Source organism: Marmota monax, unplaced genomic scaffold, assembly GCF_021218885.2.
Source record: "Marmota monax isolate L192 unplaced genomic scaffold, Marmota_monax_Labrador192_F-V1.1 WCK01_AAM20220418_F8-fsc00024, whole genome shotgun sequence".
NCBI classification, from domain to species: Eukaryota; Metazoa; Chordata; class Mammalia; order Rodentia; family Sciuridae; genus Marmota; species Marmota monax.
The window spans coordinates 18,276,893-18,296,222 of NW_026695224.1; the positions used below are offsets into that span (position 1 = coordinate 18,276,893).

A 19,330-nucleotide genomic window follows, 5' to 3' on the forward strand; every position below is an offset into this window, starting at 1 on the left:
GATCCACAAGCAGAAGAGGAATCCGTTAATAAAACAAATGAAGAACACTGGGAATGAGGCACAGGCCTAATGTTCCAGCTATTAGAGAAGTGGAGTATGGAGACTCATTTGAGCCCAGGAAAGAGAGGCCAGCCTGGGCAACATAGAGAGACCCAGAGAAAGAAAGATGGGGGTGGGGGGAGGGGGGGAGAGAAAGAGGGACAGAGAGAAAAGGAAAAGAGAAATAGACTAAGAACAATACAGATGTTGGAAGGATCGGACAAACATTTGAAAATAGTTATCATAAATATGTTAAAAGATTTAAATGAAACATAACCATCATGAATGAAGAGATGCACCATTTTAATAGAGAAAAGGAAACGATTTAAAAAAAGAACCAAAAAGAAAGTTGAGAATCAAAAAACAAAATATATGAATTCAGAATACATTGCTGGTGGAGGTATAAAATGTTACAACGAGTGTGGAAAACTCTTTGTCGTTTTTTATAACATTAAACATTTACCTTCCCTTTGATCCAGTAACTCCATTTCTAAGTATTCAGCCAAGAGAAAATAAACATCGTTGCACACACACACACACACAAAAAAAAAAACACTGTACAAAGATGTTCACAGCAGTTTATTCATAATAGTCAGAAACAACAAGTGAACAAATTGCGGCATAGCCAAACAATGGAATATTACTCCACAAAGAAAAGGAACAAGCTGCTGGTACATGCAGAAATGTGGATGTATATCAAAACTATTTTGTTGAGCAAAAGAAGTCACACACAAAAGAGTACACGCTTTTGTATTCCATTTATTCCAGAAGAAGTTCTGGAACAGGAAAAGCTAACCTATGGTGAAGGAAATGAGAATAGTGGTTGCTTCCATTAGAGGGAGTGGCAGGGAATTGACCAGGAGGAACACACCTTGGCTTCCCAGATGACGAAGGCGTGGGGTTACATGTGTGCCTGCCTTCGTCAAAACTGATCAAACTATGTAGCTAAGATCTGCACATTTCCATAGTGAGCTGAGCATTCGCTATGTCAACTATACTCGTTTGTCAAGTTAGTTTTTAAGGTTTCAAAAATGCCACCCACTCACCCCTACCTGGGAAACCGCACCGAAAATTAGCAGTGCCCCCACCTGAGCTCTTCCACTGGGGACGTCCTCACCTCCCAGGGAACCAACCTTAACGGCCTGGAGTGTGTCCTTCCACCCTCCTCTGCATGCGTCTCAAACTCAGACAGTCCTAAGTTGTCACCAGGTGTGTACAGGAAGGGGTGTGTCACTTTTTTTTTTTTCATTTGAATGGGTTTTCAGTGCACACATGGCTGCCGCTTGCTCCTGTCATCCAACCAGACCCCTAGTCAGAAAACGCAGGTTGTATCAGCACGTTGCATTGAACAGACAAATCACAACTGATCAATCTACCTGCTTATCTTCACCACCACGCACACTCTCACACACACACACACACACATACACACACACACCCTGAGGGCAAGTTGTCAGACTGTCTCAGTTTCTGTCATTATAAACAGAGCTGCAAAACTTCCTTACTCCTCTACCTCATCTCTCTAGTGCTTAGTTTCTAGGAGACTCTCCCAAGGTGAGATCTTTGAATAAAAAAGACAAGGGTGTAGCCAGGTGGTGCACGCCTATAAACCCAGCACCTCGGGAGGCTGAGGCAGCAGGAGTTCAAAGCCAGCCTCAGCAAAGGCGAGGCACTAAGCAACTCAGTGAGACCCTGTGTCTAAATAAAATATAAAAAAGGGCTGGAGATGTGGCTCAGTAGTCGAGTATCCCTGAGTTCAATCCTGGGTATCCCCCCCCCAAAAAAAAGACAAGAGTGTTATTTGTTTGAATAGATGTTGCAAATTGTATTCCAAAAGCATTGTAGAAATCTCATTTAGTGTTCTATCTGATACATTTCAAGTGTCTGTAGACTGGCTTCAAATATGGAAATAAATTATGAACATAGAATTACAATCATTAATTCTAGGCAGTTAATCTAGGCTTTGAAGGAGAAAAATTCAGCAACATATCTAAACCTACAAATAACCAAGTTATTCTGTCAACACCTAACCTGAGAAGCAAGAGAGCAGGATGGTTGTTGAACTGCGATAGTCCTGGCCAGGGGCCTACCCACACCTGCCACAATTCTCACCATGACCTTGAACTAATGACTCATCTTGTTCACACCTGGGATTCCTCATAAATGAAATGGCAAATGACAACAGCGTCTACATCGTGAAAAATTAACAATAATGCAAAGGACCTGCTGTATGGAGAGCGGAAGGTGTCCGACACTGCAAGAGGAAATAGGTCCATTAGTGATCATCGGTGAGTTGCTGAACTTCTCTGGTTGTTTCTCCATCTGCAAAATGGGGACAACACCACCTGTCTCATAGGGGAAGGAAAGTAATTGGATTAGAACAATCTTTGCCTCCTATTAAACTTTAAACAAAACCAGCCAATACCCCTGTTAAAAAGCAACACCGACATGAGGAACTAGACTTGCACAACTGCCGAGACCCACGCGTGGTGCCCTGTGGTTGGATGACACACACAACCTTGCAAAACACAGGGGAAAGCTAAGCTCCTACCAAGCCTATGGAAGATACTGAACTGCTGAATGGCCATGCAAATCCTCTCAGATGAAGAAAGAAGTCACTAAGCAGCCTCAGGAAGATTGGTTTCCCTCCGTGAGGAATTATATACATTCATCTCCTCTCGTGGCCAAGTGGCTCTAAGCACCGGAGTATCTCAAGTGATTCTATTGGCTGCCAGACAAGCAGTGGACTTCCTTCTTGCAGGGTGCTTCTGCAGCTCTCCCCTTCCTGGGGGATGCGTGCCCAGGTCAATATCTTGGCAGCCATAGATACCAGATGGCACAGTGTGTGAGTGACCTGGAGTGTCCAGAGGGAGTCATTCCAGTAACCTACCCTGAGTGAGCACTTGCTGTGCCTGAGGGCCTAGACTTGGGACTGGAAGGGAGGGGGGTTGTGCAGAATTGCAGAAAACGATCCCTGCTCTGCATGATGCAACCGAGACACCCCCACTGACTGTGTACGCTAGAGATCGCCAACCAGTAGGACCTGCCCTGTCAGTCTGGAGGTTTCCAACTCTCAGCTGTGGAATTCATTAATTCAATTGTGGATTAAGTTTTTGTTGTTGTTGTTTAAAACAAAAACTAAATAAAGTTAGCAATTGTATTGGGGAAAATCAACCATTAAATAAGCCCATTTTATGTATTTAACAGAACCAAATAAATAAGCTTGGCTTGATTTACCAAAGGGCCCTAATGATGTTCTTAGCCAAAAGTTAAATGCTGTTCCTTAGCTTGAGAACAGAATTATCAGTTCAGGTCATCAACTAAACTGACAGCTATTGACACTGCCTGGTACACGACAGAGGAGAGGTACAGAGAGGGCCACCAGTAGCTGGATTCAGGGAAGGAGCCTGAGACTATGCTGGGCTGGACACTGTACCCTCTGGTAATCCATTCACACAGCATTGATTTCACTGGAAGATGGACAGTTCCCACCATCCAAACACTCACATCTGCTCCCAGAGAGGAACAGGTCCCACTCTCAAGGAACCAAGGAAATCTGATCTGTGGCCAGAAGGTTGCGTGTGGAAACTGAACAAAGGATGATGGCTACTCTTGGAAGACTCTGAATGCAGCCTCCTGGAAGGTTTTTAGGTCCCCACCTCCAGGTGCAAATCTGCCTGGATTGACTGAGGAGACCCAGGTCCAGGGACAGAGAATCACTCTTAGAAGTAGCTTTCTGTCCATTCCTGAGGGCTCCCTCCATGGATCAGTCCCCTCCATATATGGCGACCCCTCTAATGTGGAAGAGGAGTTACTTAAAACATACTCACATGGAGGCTCCCAATGACACGTCTTTCACCAAAACTTGGGGAAACAGATCTGCAAGGGGAATCCCAGTATCTGGGATTGCTCTTCTCTGTAGGGCAAAACTTTCAGTGGGAACTACAGTCCTTCAACTGGAAAATTTAAATGCAAAGGGAATAATTGGATCCTGGGAGATAGGAGCCACGTAGCAGCCACGGATCACTAAGGACATGGTGGGCATAATGGCAGTAATGAGCAGCCAGAGGCAAAGCCAGCATACAGTGCTCTGACTCACGCAGACTTAGAGGGCTGGCTGGTGGATCATGGTGTTCCTAGAAGGGAAATGGAAGCCTGCACAGCCCTTGCTTTATCTGTATCAGTAGAAAGCCTCCAATCCAAGTGGACTCAGTCTAACTCAAACCATTAAGAACAGAGAATCTTAGTTCCTCAATCCATTCCTGGACTTGAGCCAGTTTACAGACCCAGGATGAAGAGGAGGCCAGGTTCCCTTGAGAAAGGACCCTAGTACATCACAAGAAATTTATACTGTGAATTCTTTCTCCTAGGCCTCCCCAAAGGGACCCACGACCTTCTACCAAGGTAGCTGGTAAGCAGTCACCCTGTAGACCTACTGGCCTCAAGGAACATGAGTACACTTTTCTTGTAGGGCACAAATAATATATGGTGTGACTTTTTTTTTTTTTAGCTTTGCAATCACCCAGTCATTGTATGACTGTTTTTTTGTATTTGAAGCCAAATCAAATCAATTCATATTTTAATGAATCACTTCCATGATATGTTTCAAGTATCGGTGTGACACAGGAAGTACACTAGAGAAAAACATCAACAACCGGGAATCCTCAATTGTAAAAGGAGAAAAGAGAATAAAATAAATTTAACCAGGCAGCAGATATAAAATAAAATGCATTCCCATGTGTTTCACATGATGTCAAACCTGGGTCATGGCCTAGATTATCTGACTAATGCTTTATGAAACATAAGTGAATTGCTTATTGATTAGAGGCTTAACGATCAAGGAGCCTTTTAATCATTATCCCTGTCTCCTCCCACCTCTGCCCACCAACGCCTCATGCCCACTGTCAGAGGGATCTTTTGAAAATGTAATCATTCGCCTGCTTAATCTACTCTCAAGATTTCAGGGTAAAACCCAAATGTTTTAGGATATAATTCAAGACCCTAATGATTCAACCTCATCTCCTAGGAATCCCTGCTTCACAGCCTCTGCCCCAGCCTCCTGAGGATGCCTCTGTATTTCTGAAAACCAAGTTCTCCTCACCTGGTACTACCTTCTCCATCTTTTCTGCTGTTATATCCTACACATCCTTCAACTCCAGATGTTATCTCATCTCTAGATAGTTCTATTATGTTTTCAGAGTTCCTTTTCTGAATTTCATATACTATGCTACAGCTACTTGTCCTCCTATGTTTCCCATTTATCGCTTTTTAAAATTTATTTATTTATTCTAATTTGTTATATATGACAGCAGAATGCATTTTAACTCGTAGTATACATATAGAGCACAATTTTTCATGTCTCTGTACACTTCTCCCTGAGCAATGCCTGGTATACAGTAAGTGTTTATAAACAATTGGTGGGTGGTAGATGAGTTGGTTCATTGAATGAATCCATCAATCAATGGGAAACAGCAAATTCTCAGCTAATAAAGACAAAGATAAAGATAGATAGATAGATAGATAGATAGATAGATAGATAGATAGATAGATAGATGAAGAAAGAAATAATTCTACATAGGTAAATAGGAGAATAAGTAATAGATGGGCAGATAGGAAGGTAGGTAGATGATAGATGGATGGGTGATTGGATAGATGGATAGATAGATGATAGGTAGAGAGGGAGGGAAGGAGGGAGAAGGATCAGATTTCCTAGAGTTCAGTACTCCTCTTCTGCCGTCCAAATTAATCATACATTCTACTATAAAACTAAAAAACATTTGTTATTTTTGTCACTAGGAAAAATTGGCAGGGTTTTGGCAAAAGAAATGGGGTGCAGGTGATAGATAACCCAATCTCTTTTTCTCTTACTGAAACCTACCTTGGAAAAAAATCTCAATTTTTCAGGGAAGCTCCTTAAGACAAGAGAACCCAGGCTTCTAGACACACGGCAAGATTTTATAGCCAAAGCCAGCATCTCCTTACAAAGTCCTCACACTCCCACACTGCATTTCAGGGACAGATCAACCAGGAGTCACACTGGCTTCCCATCAGCTCCGACAGGGCTGTGCTGAAGACTGGTCTGCAATTAGTTTAATTAGCTGATGTCAGGCTCAGACATCTGTCTGCCCTTTCTTGACTGCGACTTCTCAAACATGCCCTAAAATTGGCACTTTGGTGATCAAAGCCTGTAGAGATCATCTCATTGACATACGTCCATTCCTACAGAAGGCCAATAAGATTGCTAGTAGTATATACAAGAGCTGAGGGACTTTGTTGAGTGTGTCACGTGCCTTATCATCCTGGGGTCTCACAACAGCTCCACAAGGAAAGTACCAATGTTAGTATCTCCCCATTTTACAGATGAAGACACCAACTCACAGAGAGGTCCAGTCCCTTGGTCAGGGCCCACAGCTCTTAGGAGTGGAGCTGGGATGCCAGTCTAAGCAGCCATACACACCCTGAAGCATTAAAATGATAAGAATGTAATTCCTTCTTGGGTCTAAATAAAATTACTTTCATTTCTGTTTTTAGAACTGCAAACTATAAATTTGTTTTAGTTTCCTGACAGGCAGGTCGCTGATACCAGGCCTTCATTGATGGGGGCAATCAAAGAAAGAAGTAGGGGGCACTGAGAGACACTGCTGGGTACTCAATATACTCCCCGCCAGCCCGCTACACCCTCTACCCCAACCTTCCCCAGCCTGCAAAGAGAAGAGGCGTCATTTCCGGCCCATATTCACGAAGTTCAGCATAGTCGTACCACATACCAGCAATTCCACTCCCACATGTATACCCAACAGACATGGGAACACACCCATGGAAAAAAATGACACATAAGTGTTCATAGAAGCCTTATTAATACTAGACAAATTCAGGGAAAACCCAAAGAGCCATCGACTTATGAATAAGTAAACAAAATGTCACATATTCATATAATGGAATCTTATTCAGCCTATAAATTAAGAAAATACTGATTCCATGAATGAATGAAATTCTATAACATGGATGACCTTGAGATCGGTAAGCTAAGGGAAAGAAATGAGACGCCAAAGTCTACATATTGTAAGATTCCATTTATATGAACTGTTCAGAATAGGCAAATCCACAGAGACCAGAAAGCAGAATTACAGATACAAGAAATTGGAGGGGGGAGGGGACAGACAAATGGAAAGTGACTGCTATTGGGTATGGAGATTCTTTTTGGAGTGATGGAAATGTTCTGGAATTAGACAGTGATGATGGTTGCACATCTCTGTGAATTATGCACTTTAAAGAGGTAATTTTATGGATGGGACTTATATCTCAATAAAAATAAATATTTTTAAAAGATTAGCAACTGCATACAAAATTTTGAATGCCCTGAAATTGGAAGAGATCCTACATGAAAGAATTTTGATAGATGCTTTTTCAAATTTCAAAACATTCTTTAAAATGTGCATATTTTTACCAGCAGAGAGTAAGGAAGCAGAAACTGTCCTAAAGCATCAATAATAAATACATTTCAATCAATCATGCTAGAGGAGAGGCTAAATTATCCTTCCCTCTGTGGGAAACTATATTATAAATTCATCATCATATGACACTCTACAGCCAAAGATTATAAGAGAAAAACATTAGAGATATGTCAAGAAAATAATAAAATTATCTTATTTTTTCTGAGTTTATATCATGTTCATTGTATTTGTCAGTTAAACAAGTGTTTTTTTATATTTATTCTTTCTCTAAATAAAAAAGTTGTCTTTATATGTAAAAAAGTTGGGAGAGATAGAGGGAAGCCTTGCTGGGGTGGGATGGCACTCAACCTATAGGACTATGACCTCTTCTCTATCTCTTTCTTCCAGGAAGCTAGAGAGGAGAGACTTGAACCTGAATCTTGGCTTTCTGCTGCTTCTGCCTGGTCTCTCATCTCCAAAACCTGGAGAAGGTACTTGGGCTTCTCTGTTACAAGAAGGGGACACTCGCTCCCATTCTGGTGTTCTCAGAGTTTCTCAGATGGGTCCCTGGGTGGGGTCAAGGTGACCTTGAGGAGGGTTCAACTGGCCTTAAGGCTCAGATAGTGCAAACACTCTGAGGGCTCTGGAGTGGACTTTGATCATCCAAAGTGAGGCCTGCCAGGCCAGAATTCTGCTTAAGTTCTTGGAATTAAATCCCACATTCACAACATAAATTACCTTTCTTTTTTTGTTGTTGTTGTTATTATTGTTATTGTTTGTTATTGTCCTGGGCACAGTACCTTCCTGAATAGCCACAGATTGGAGGACTGATAGCCATCAAGACAGGATTTTCTGGGTTCTCTGGTTGTGATCAGATCTCAGATTTAGCACAGTTTCTGAAAAAAAAAAAAAAAGGAAATTTATGATCCAGGATGCCACAGATGGATAGTCTGGAGAAAAGGAAAATGTGATTGTACATAAAAGCAAGAAATGGAGACTGGAGCTGTTGGGCAGACACTGGAAGACCTCAGATGCCACCAAAGATCCCCCCCCTAGCCCCACCCCAAGACTTAGGAGTTTCACATTCTAGTAGCATTCCTTAGCAACCCACACAAATGCTAGGACCGAGATGCCCAAATCAAGAACAGAAACTAACTTCAGCTCTACCACCTACCTGCGCCTCTTTATGACTTCATCCCAAGGACTGAGACAGATGACTGTGAAGAGATGGATGTCAGGAGATAAATGTCATTGGTCCCATTAATTCTACAGGTCACTCCGAGATCTCCTCTGTGCTGTTGTGCTCTGTTATAATAATGACCATCAAGCCTTAGCATTTATTTAACATTTTGTAATTTATCTTAACTTATTGGATCCTACTAACTCCAGGAAGGAAGTACGACAGTATAACAATTGTGCAAAGAAGAAAACTGAGAGCCGGGGAGGGGAGTGAAGAAGGTTTGGCTGAAGTTACCAAGTTTGCAAGTGTTTTGAGGCTGAGAAGCTGTCTCTCTCTCCAATATTAATGAAAATCCTGCAGGTCTGAGAGTCAGATCAACCCAGGCTGAGGTTTTCTTTAGGCGTTGTTTTGTTTTTGGGTGGGGGAGGTCTTGGGTTTTTTGGTTTTTAATATGGAAGGTAGGGGTTGCCTTCCAGTGCAGTTGCCCCTGGGAAAGGCCACATCCTTTTTCCTTCCCATATTGGTAGATACAGTCAGCTCTCATTCCTGGGGTTCCACATCTATGGATTCAACCAACCACAGAGCAAAAAGTATTTGGGAAAAAATTTTTGTCTGTACGGAGCATGTACAGATTTTTTTTTCTTGCCATTATTCCCTAAACAATTCAGTAGAATAAGTACTTACATAACATTGACATTGTGTTGAGTATTATAAGTTATCTAGAAATGATTTCAAACATACAAGAGGATGTGCACAGGTTCTGTGCAAATGCCACACCATTTTATATAAAGGACTTGATCTGATAATTTGGGGTCCCCCAGAGGGTCCTGGAACCAATCTCCTCTGGATATCAATGGACCACTGATTGTTTTACATAAAATCAATTTCCAGGACTCCTGAATCTTAGAGCTCTCCCATTTAAGAACTGTGGGTCCAATAAATAAATAAAACAGAACCATGGAACAAACTCTTGCTGGTCAGCTCTCTTTTCAGAGAAGAGCATAAATTTACTTTGCTCTTCAGCCTCCCTACACCTCACCTGCAATAGATAAAGGAAGGAAGAATGTGTCAAGAAGTCTTCACACAGGCTCAGTCTAAAAGCTGCCACCTGCTCAGCAGCAATGGAACAACACACTCCAAACACCTCAGCCGGTGGCCAGGGCCGGTCATTGATCTGGTTCCAAGCCCATGTTCTTCCGCAGGCCCTATGCATACAGGAGACTTTTCACTGGACTCTCTGTTTTCTGATGTGGCCACACCCAGGCACCTGCAAAGCTGGGAGGTCCCACAGAGACTCACCCAGTCCAACGAGAAGTTCAGTCACATCCAATCAGTAGAACAAGACAGGCACAGAGATGGCCACAGAGATACAAAGCCACCCAGAGCCCAGGCAGCAAACACGAGGGGTAAGTCAGCAAGCTCTTAACTGCAGGTAGAAGCAGGGCAAATGGATATTTATCCCCAAAGGCAGCCCTTAAAACTGTCTCCCACATGGCCCACCATGCTGATCTTCTTTGGAGTTTATAAATTCAGATTATGAAATGCATCAAAGAAGATTACTATAGACTACCAACTTTACACACCTTAGGAGAAGCTGTTTCAATCACATCACCCTCCCTCTCTGTTCAAACCTCCCTCCCTCTTTCTCTTTCATCTCTTTATCTGTCATCTGTCTATCTCATCCATACAGGACGTGAGCAGCCCTGAATCCACAGCATTGAGCATCAAAAGGCAACACAAACCTGTGCCCAGCTAAAGCAGGGGCAGAGACGCTGCGCTATCCCACGCCTTCATCTCTCCATCCATCCCTCCATCCACTGGCTGCAGCTCTCCCTTCTTCTTGCCAGACATTTATCCACTCACTTGGGCATCAGGTATTAATAATCCCAACTACATGCCAGGACCTTTGAATCATTCAGTCCCCTTTCCCAAGATCCTCCCAGTGTCCAGGGAAAGGCAGGAATAGGAGCACAAGATGACAAGCACCTTGGGAGGGACACAGAATGGCATAGATAGCTTCAGAGAGTGCGTGAAAGGTAAGTGGGAGTTGACCAGGAAGACAAAGAAGGGAAAGAACATTCATGGAAGTAAAAAGAGCAGCAGGTAAACAGCCCGAGAGTCTGGGAGGATCAAGGCCAAGTGCAGAGGTATCTCTGGGAGGAATTCTCTTCCACTGCTGATTTGTAACAATAATGAGATAAAGTCTTCCAGTCACAGGCCCTGTTTGGAGTTGACCTAGTTAAAGCTGAAATGGTAATACCAGGAAAAGAAAAGACAGGAAACTACGCCGCAGGAGTGGTAATGAGTGAGTCAGGTTCTGGGAATGGTGAATAAGCCAACCAAGCTGGTGTGGTTCATTTGAACAACCCTCCTACCCTGTGAAGGGACAAGAAAACTGCTATGCTAGTCTCTGGGCACAGGAGAGTCCACAGAAGCAGCCCTTCAAAAATAAAGTGTTCTAGCTGGATGTAGTGGCAAAGGTCTATAATCTCAGCAACTCAGGAGGCTGAGGCAGGAGGATTGCAAGTTTCAGACTATCCTTGACAACTTTGCAAAACTCTGTCTCAAAATAAAAAATATTTTAAAAGAGCTGGGGTCATAGCTTTGTGGTTTAGCACCCTAGGTTTGATCCCCAGGACGAAGGAAAGAAAGAGGTGGGGGAGGGAGGGAGGGAGGAAGGAAGAGAGAGAGGGAAAGAGAGAAAGGAGGGAAGGAGGGAGGGAGGGAGGGGAGAAAGTGCTGGCCCTTTTACTGGGCTCCATCTGGCAGGAAAGGTCATTGTCCCCCAATCCAGACTCAAAAATATTTCCCACAATCACCCCATCAAACAAGACCTCTCTGAAGATAACAAACTATATTTTATTTAATTTTTAATGGTACCAAGAATTGAACCCAGGGCCTTGCACATGCTAATCAAGCACTCTACCACTGAGCTACACCCTCAGCCCTTTTTATTGTAATTTCCTTTCCCCTAACTGATCAGCACTTATTACTTTTCATGTATATTCTCAATAATCTCCTCATTAACCCAGGAGGGAGAGGTATGGTCCTCTACTGATAGGAAAACTGAGATGTGGGAAAGTCTCCTGCCCTGTCCACACAGCTCAGGAGCTGAAGTGCAGAGGGTTAGTCCGGGTCTGCCTTCCTATGAAGCATCTGCTTTGACTCACCACAGGGACAGATCATTGTTCTTAGGACCCAGCGTGAGCACACATGCAGACTGGCATAATCAGTGTACCATGAGGGTCTGAGCTACTGACCTGAGCCCCAAGAGGATGACTGGCTCTTTCGTGTATATCCAAAGCATCATGTCTTAGTCTTATGAGAGGGGTTTGAGAAGCCAAACACTCTTCACTGGAAAGAAAGCAAGTTGTGTTGAGGGTTGCCTATGGCTGGCAACTAACACATCAGTGGAGACTGTTCTACCTCCTACCCAAGGGGGTGGGTGGCTTAAGACAACAGAAATATATTGTCTCATGCTCTGGGGGCTGGAAGTCCTGAATCAAAATGTCAATGGGGCCATGTTCTTTCTCACAACTCTAGGGCAGAATCCTCCCCTGCCTCTTTATGTTAGCCAACTTTTCATACCTATGAGCAAAATACCCGACCTGAACAACTTAGAGGAGGAAAAATGTATTTAGCCTACTCTTTCGGAGATCTCAGTTCATGGTCCACTGACTCCATTGCTCTAGGCGTGAGGTGAGGCAGAGCATCATGCAGAAAGGGCACGGTGCAGGAAAGCTGCTCAGCTCACGACAACCAGGAAACAGAAAGAGGAAGGGACTAGGAAGAAGACAGACTCTTCCAGAGCATGCCCCCAGTGACCTACTTCCTCTAACTAGATCCCACTTCCCAGTAATCCATTCAGCTATCAAATAATTAATTCATCAAGTGGATTAATTCACCGATGAGATTATAATCGTCACGTCCAATCATTTTACCTCTGAACATTGCAGCATTGAACTTGAACCCATGAACTCTTATGGGGACCTTCCACATCCAAACCATAATACTTCTCCGTCTCTTTTGTGTTTGCCAATAATCCTTAGTTATCCTTGGCTTATAGATGCGTCACTCAGTTGTATGGTCTCCATGCCTATCTGCCTGCGTCCAAATTTCCCCTTTTTATGAGAATGCCAGTCATATTGGATTAGAGTCTATCCAAATGACCTCATTTTAACTTGGTTAGCTACTATAGAGACTGTGCTCCTAAACAAGATCATTTTCTGTCCCGGGGATTAGAACTTCAACATATCTTTTAGGGGGGATATAGTTCAACCCATAACACAACTCAACTGCTAACCCACATTCTCCAACCTTGATTCATCTGCTGCCTGCCATTGGCTCCCTGCATCCCTAATCTGAAAATAATTATGACCTAATGTCTCCCAGTGCTGGAGATTGTCTGGATCCACGTCTGGAACACTCCCATCCCCAGCCTTGAACCTCACCCCGTCCACGCTCTGTCCACATTGTTCTCCCCACTGGATTTCTGTGAGGCACAGAGATCCTCCTCTCCAGGCAAGTTGCCAATTTCACTTTTTATTCCCACTTGCTAACAGCATCTGGCAGCTCCTAGCTAACAGCCTGGTGCCACTCTGTCATAATCAGTCCTTTGTCTGCGGCTTCCGGTTGGGCATTTACATGCAGCTGGGGACAGTCAGCCATTTCCCCAAAAGCTATTGTGTACTTAAGAAGAAAAACTTAAGTCTTCTAATTAACCACCATCCCTCAACATGGAAGCCAAGAGCGCATCCACTTTACCTCACTTCACCCTGCAGATGTTTCCCTGAGGTAAGGGGCAAGGGAAACTTCTTAACAATGTGGCAGAGTTTTTACTACTTAGCTAAGCACTTTTCCACCCACAATGCCTTAGAAATAAGCCAGCAGGACAAGAATCCCCACTGGGGAAATGGAGGCCAATCCTTGTAGTTAAATCATTGGAAAGTGGTCTGTTGGGCCAGGTGTAGTACTCTGTGGTCACATCTTTCCTGTTCACAAGGCCTAGAGAAAGCTCACTGGAAGACACCAAACTTCTAGGATGCCCACACTCCTCCTGCAACCCTGAGCCAAGTTCCTTGTTGTTCCCCACCACCACCACCACTGCCAGTCTTTGCTCTCTTGCTGGTCCTGCTACCTAGAACACTTCTCCCTCCAGTACTCATCCTGCAAGTTTCAGCTCAGGAGCCTTCTCCAGGAAGCATTTCTCAGCACTGGGTCACCAGTGTCACATGTGTCACACTGAAAGTGCTTGATTCACTGCATAATTATATGTCTATCAGCTAGAACCAAGGGCAGGAATGAAGGAACACCCACTCCTAACCCTCAGTACCCCATCTCACTAGTCTGTGTTTTGCATATGGTCACTAAATATCCGCCAAATGAATGGATGAAGGTCATCCCCTCCATGAAATGCCATCTGTCCCTGGGCAGAGCTACCACTTCCTCTGTATCATGCCCCTTTCCCAAAGCACTTTGTTTATGACTAGATTATAACTGGAATGACAATATATTCCAAACACAAAAATTGAGACACTCACATGACACGCAGTCTATGTACTAAGCAAAATGCTTGAAACTGGGGCCAGCAGAAAATTTTGTCACACAGAAGGGCTGTTATTTATCACATATTAATTGGGTTGTAATCAGTGTTTTGTTGTCTCCTTCTTTCTTGAGAATATGACTCTGCCTTAACCCTCCAGGTCTCCAGAATATAGTACAGACAAACAAAGGTTTTTGGAATAAATGAACTAATGAGTAAATAAACATACTCAGTAATTAAAATAGAAAATACTTTGCAAATTCCAGTGGGGGGGACAATGCCCAGTAAATTGCCTTGGTGAGATGGAATTGATTTGTTTTAATATCAGTTGGTTTCTTTAATAAAAGACCACCCAGGAGAATGAAGAATTTTCTCTTCTGTTTTCCATGAAGACTTTTCCACAACCTTACAAGATCACTCACAATGCATTATCCACATATTAAACCCAGAATTCACACTAGCAGTAGAAATAGACACTCTTGGAAGTCTCGACCATTATCCCTGGCCAAAATTGTTCATGATATTCAGGAATAAACACAGTAGCCGAAAGTAGAGGTGAATGTGGCCTCAGAGGGAGGAGAAACTTTGAAGTCAGCTGCTTCTCTCATTTTATTCTGCATAGAATCTGGAGGCAGAGGTGGGACAATTTATCAACATGCAGATTTTGACTCTGTAGGTCTAAGGTTAGGCCTGGGGTTCTGCATTTTCAAGAAGCTTCCATGTGCAGCTGACAACAAAACACAGACCCTTAACCTCCAATAGTCTATAAACTATTGCTTAACTTACCCAAATATCAACATCCTTACCATAAGGTGGGGTTGGTGATCCACACTTACTTTGAGAAGGCACCATGACCTTGAGTTGTGAACACCATTCTGATTCCCTCTCCCTTCACTTTAGTGGGACAAGAGTTCAAATTCCTAAATTCTAGAAGGGAACCATTGGAGGACTCTATTTTCTCACCTCTTTTCCAGAATGCTGGATTTAGCTGGGAAGGTCTTATAATACAGGCAACTGGTCTACCTCTTGGCCGTTACCATAAGCAGCAAGGGGTTTCCCTAAGTTCTGTATGATTCCCATATAGTCCCATGGTATGTATGATCCTGTTCAGTTCTCATTATTCTCTTAACCATTTCATGATCAATTGTAGATGTTGCCTGCATTAAAATATGACCAGCAAGTTAACAGAAAAGTAATTTGGAAAATTCATAAACAACAATCGAGCTTAATTCAAAGCTTATTATTTCCTGTTCATGGCCTTCTCAAGCCTGAGTCTTTGCATTGTGGTTTTAGTATGCAAATAATTAGGGCTGGCATTTCTAAAGGGAGGAAGGTGAGGAAGAAAAAAAAACAAGAACTTGACAGAGAATGAGGTTTTGGATCATGATACACTCCTTGTCTGGCCATTTAAGACCAGCCATGGTGGGTGACCTCTGCCTGATTCTCTGGCCTTTCCTTTCACCACAGCCCTGTTCCAACATGTTCAGTCCATGCCATAGTACTCCCAGATCCTACACAATTTCTCCCTTTCCCCACTTTTGCATACACCATTACTACTACCTTGAACATTCTTCCCTATTGGTTTAGTATACTTTCCAAGACTTACTTAAAACACCACTTGTCCTTTGAAGTCTTTTCTAACTCCCCCATGAGATGATTTTTTCTCTCTACTCTGGCTTGCCCCACCATGCTTCCCATGGATTAACATAGCTGGTACTTATGCGTAATCTAATCTTGTGTGTGTGTGTGTGTGTGTGTGTATCCTGCTTCAAGCCTGAGCTCCCTGAATTAGTCACCATGCCCTATTTATCTGTGTATGCAGAGGCCACACCGCTATCTTAGCAGGTCTTTGTTGAAAGAATGAATGAATGATTCTTCATGGCAATACTCTATCAATGCCTAACTCTATCACTATCCTGATGGTACTAAATTGCAATTTTTGGCTTATATACCTATTCCCCATTTGACTGTGAGCTCTTTGAAGATGGGCCCCGGGCCCTACAACACAGTACCTCCTAATGCTCAATAAATATTTGCTTGATGAATACGAGCAGCTTTGGATCAAAGGCAGATATGACTCCTTCAGAATACAAAGGATAAATGCATAATGATAAAGATTTTAAAAAGGCTGTCAAGTCCATGTGTTGATTTATGGAGCAAATTAATATGACAGCATCAACACTTGCAGCCCTCCCAAATCAGTTTCAACAATTATGTGTACCCAGAGCAGGGCGCAGCTGTTTGTGAGACATGACACAAGAGAGGTCTCCCTTGGTTTGCTCAAAGGTCTTCAAGATATTTTTAGTTGACAAACAACCATGTGTCACTCATCAGACATCCCATTAAACCAAATTGTACAACTTGTTAGACAGTTTCCCATATTAATTGTGAAAGCTCTGTACGGGGCTTCAGTTCCACCGGGTGTTGAGCCTCGCCCAAGTTGGTATTACACGAACTTCTGTAGGTAGTTATCAATATGGAATAATCAACAAATTCTGTATCTCAGAATTTGTAACTCCTAAAAATATTTAACGATATAGGGAATGACTCTTCTTGCCAAAAAGAACTTTTATCAAGAAACATGAAACATCATGCAGAAACTAGTCCAAAATAAGGGAAAAGAAAAGGGGTGGGGGAATTCCATTGAAATAGAAAGATTGGTGACACAGAGGAAGGAAGGGGATTGAGCAGGAGCAGATAGAACAGGATAAGGGAAGAGCAGTGGAAGGAATCTGATCTAATAATCCTAAGTATGTATGTGACCTGCCACAGTGAATCACTATTATGTATATTCACAAGGCACTGATTTTAAAAAAAAAAACTCTTATAAGCAAATAACAGAAAATAAATAAATAACAGAAAGATTGTTGAGGGAAGAGAACAGGGGAGGAAGGAGGCGAGGGAAAGGGGAAATAATGAATTAGAGCAAAGTTTATACCACACTTGTGTAATTATATCAAGATGAATCCTAATGTTATATATAACTAAAAAGAACCAATAAAATTTTTTTAAAGAAATATAATACATCAAATGTTGAAGATACTTACTACACATAGACACTGGTAGCTCTGGATCACCTGTAACGCAGCAGATACCCCATCTCTGAGCCATGGATGCTCCATCTCTGAGCCAATGGGGAGAGGCTTGGGAAGGGGAGGGGTATAGCATCTTGATGCAAATCTCACCAATGTAACTTAGTGGTATCCAAAGCTTAAGCTGGGGGGAAAAAATCATTCTGAACTGAAGTTTACTTTACCACAGAGCCAGACCTCAAATGAAGGAAAAGAGCAGAAAATTCCTTGTGACCCTCCCAGCTAAGTTTCTCAACCCTTCCCAGCTCTCCCCTCCCTAATAAAGGTCTCCACAAGAACTTACAAAAAGAAACCTCACAATTTGGGAGGTTTCAGTTCATAACTGGCTCCACTCTTCTGAGACTGTGGTAGCACATCATGATGCCTAACACCGTGGGGCAAAGTGAAGCCATTTTTCTCATGACTTGCAACAAAAGAGAGAAAGAGACCATGGTCCCATAAACCCTTAACACATGGGCCTTGAGGGGATATTTCAGATCCACACTAGAGCAAGGGGTAAATATTTTTAAATGTGATAGCTTAACTTTACATAAGCAAAAATCAGTTGTGAAATATAGTGGAGAAAAACATAATGAAAAGCAGCACCACATTCAAAATATCCACAGCAATTATAACTCATCTAAAAATATGTTTAACAAGAAAAATATAAGCACTCTATGAAAATGTACAAAAAGGCATGTTCAAAAGACCTATAATGAGAAATCATATTCTTGGATGTGAAAACATACACTGCATATTTCTTTACTTTTTTTCCCAAATTAATTCATGAATATAATGCCATTTCAAACATAATACCAATAATTATTATTTTTAACTTACAAATTGACAAGGTGCATTGGTTCATCTTCTGTTACTATAATAAAATACCTAAGGCAGGCTAGCTTTATGAAGTAAAGAGGTTTATTTAGCTCACAGTTTGGAAAGTTAAAAGATCAGACAGCCCCATATGCTCAGCTCTGGTAAGGACCTAATGGCATCATAATAATAGCCCATATGGGAGCAAGAAATCACATTGCAAAACAAGAAGCCAAAGAGTGACTCAGGGATTAGACTCACTCTTACAACAATTTACTCTTGTTAGCACTTGGAGGTTCTATAAAAACTACCTTAAATCCCTTCCAAGAAAATCTCCCCCAGTGATATAAGGACCTTTCACAAGGTCCCACCTCCTCAAGTCACTCCCACCAGCACACCGGGGAACCAGTCAAAGAATAACACAGAAGGGAACTTGGGAGTGAATTTCAGATGTTGACATTCACATGCATCTAAAATAATTAAGAGTTCAGTATGGATTTGGCCGGGACATAGCAACCACTGAAATAGCCCACAAAGGGATGACTAAGCCCCAGAGACTTAGGAGTCCAAACAAGAAGTCAGAGGGACGAGCTAGAAGGGGAGTCTGGGACTCACAGACTAGACTGCTATTCCCAAAAGATCTGTTGTCTGCAGGTTGTCAGCTGCTTCTCAGCCCATGTATATATGGTAGGAGGAAAAGAGACATGCAATATACTCATGAAATATACTCCTCATCTTTAAGGAAGAAGCACAAGTAAAAGAAGACTATGGTCCAGGAAAGAAAGCAGCACAGTCTGGGGTAACAGAAAGAAGTGCCAGAAATACCTACCACATATAAATTTACTGAGTGAAAAAAAAGGTTTTTCAAATCGCTGGAGAATAGATAAACTATTTAATAAAGGATATTGGATAAATCGGCTACCTTTTGCAAAGAAAGAGATGATAGATGATTAATGGATAGATACTGAACAAACATACATACACACATCATAGATTTCTATCTCACTCCACACATAAAAGTAAAATTCCAGCAGATTAAAAATATAACCATATAACCACTGGAGAGAAGTAGAGGAAAATTATTATGACTGAGGGTAAAGAAAATCTTTTTTAAAAAAAGATGTTACAGGAAACCCAGAAGCCATTAAAAAGGGATGGGAATTGACAGATCTAGGCTACATAAAATCTTAAACCTTTTCCTTGTTAAAAGAAATACCAGACTAAGGAGACACATTTCCAACCCGAAAAG

The 19,330-nt window shown here is 42.3% G+C and overlaps 1 long non-coding RNA gene across 2 annotated transcripts; it reads right to left on the bottom strand.

The window, feature by feature from the left end:
• Nucleotides 1–687: 687 nt before the first annotated feature.
• Nucleotides 688–8,774, bottom strand: LOC124086254 (uncharacterized). Of its 2 annotated transcripts, XR_009225893.1 has the most exons (4): nucleotides 8,647–8,774; nucleotides 8,211–8,368; nucleotides 2,263–2,384; nucleotides 688–1,347 (listed from the first exon to the last, which is right to left on the bottom strand). It is a non-coding gene; the product is annotated as an uncharacterized LOC124086254 (long non-coding RNA). The 2 variants fall into 2 exon arrangements; XR_006849757.2 differs by lacking the exon at nucleotides 688–1,347 and having other exon boundaries at nucleotides 1,812–2,384.
• Nucleotides 8,775–19,330: the final 10,556 nt, after the last annotated feature.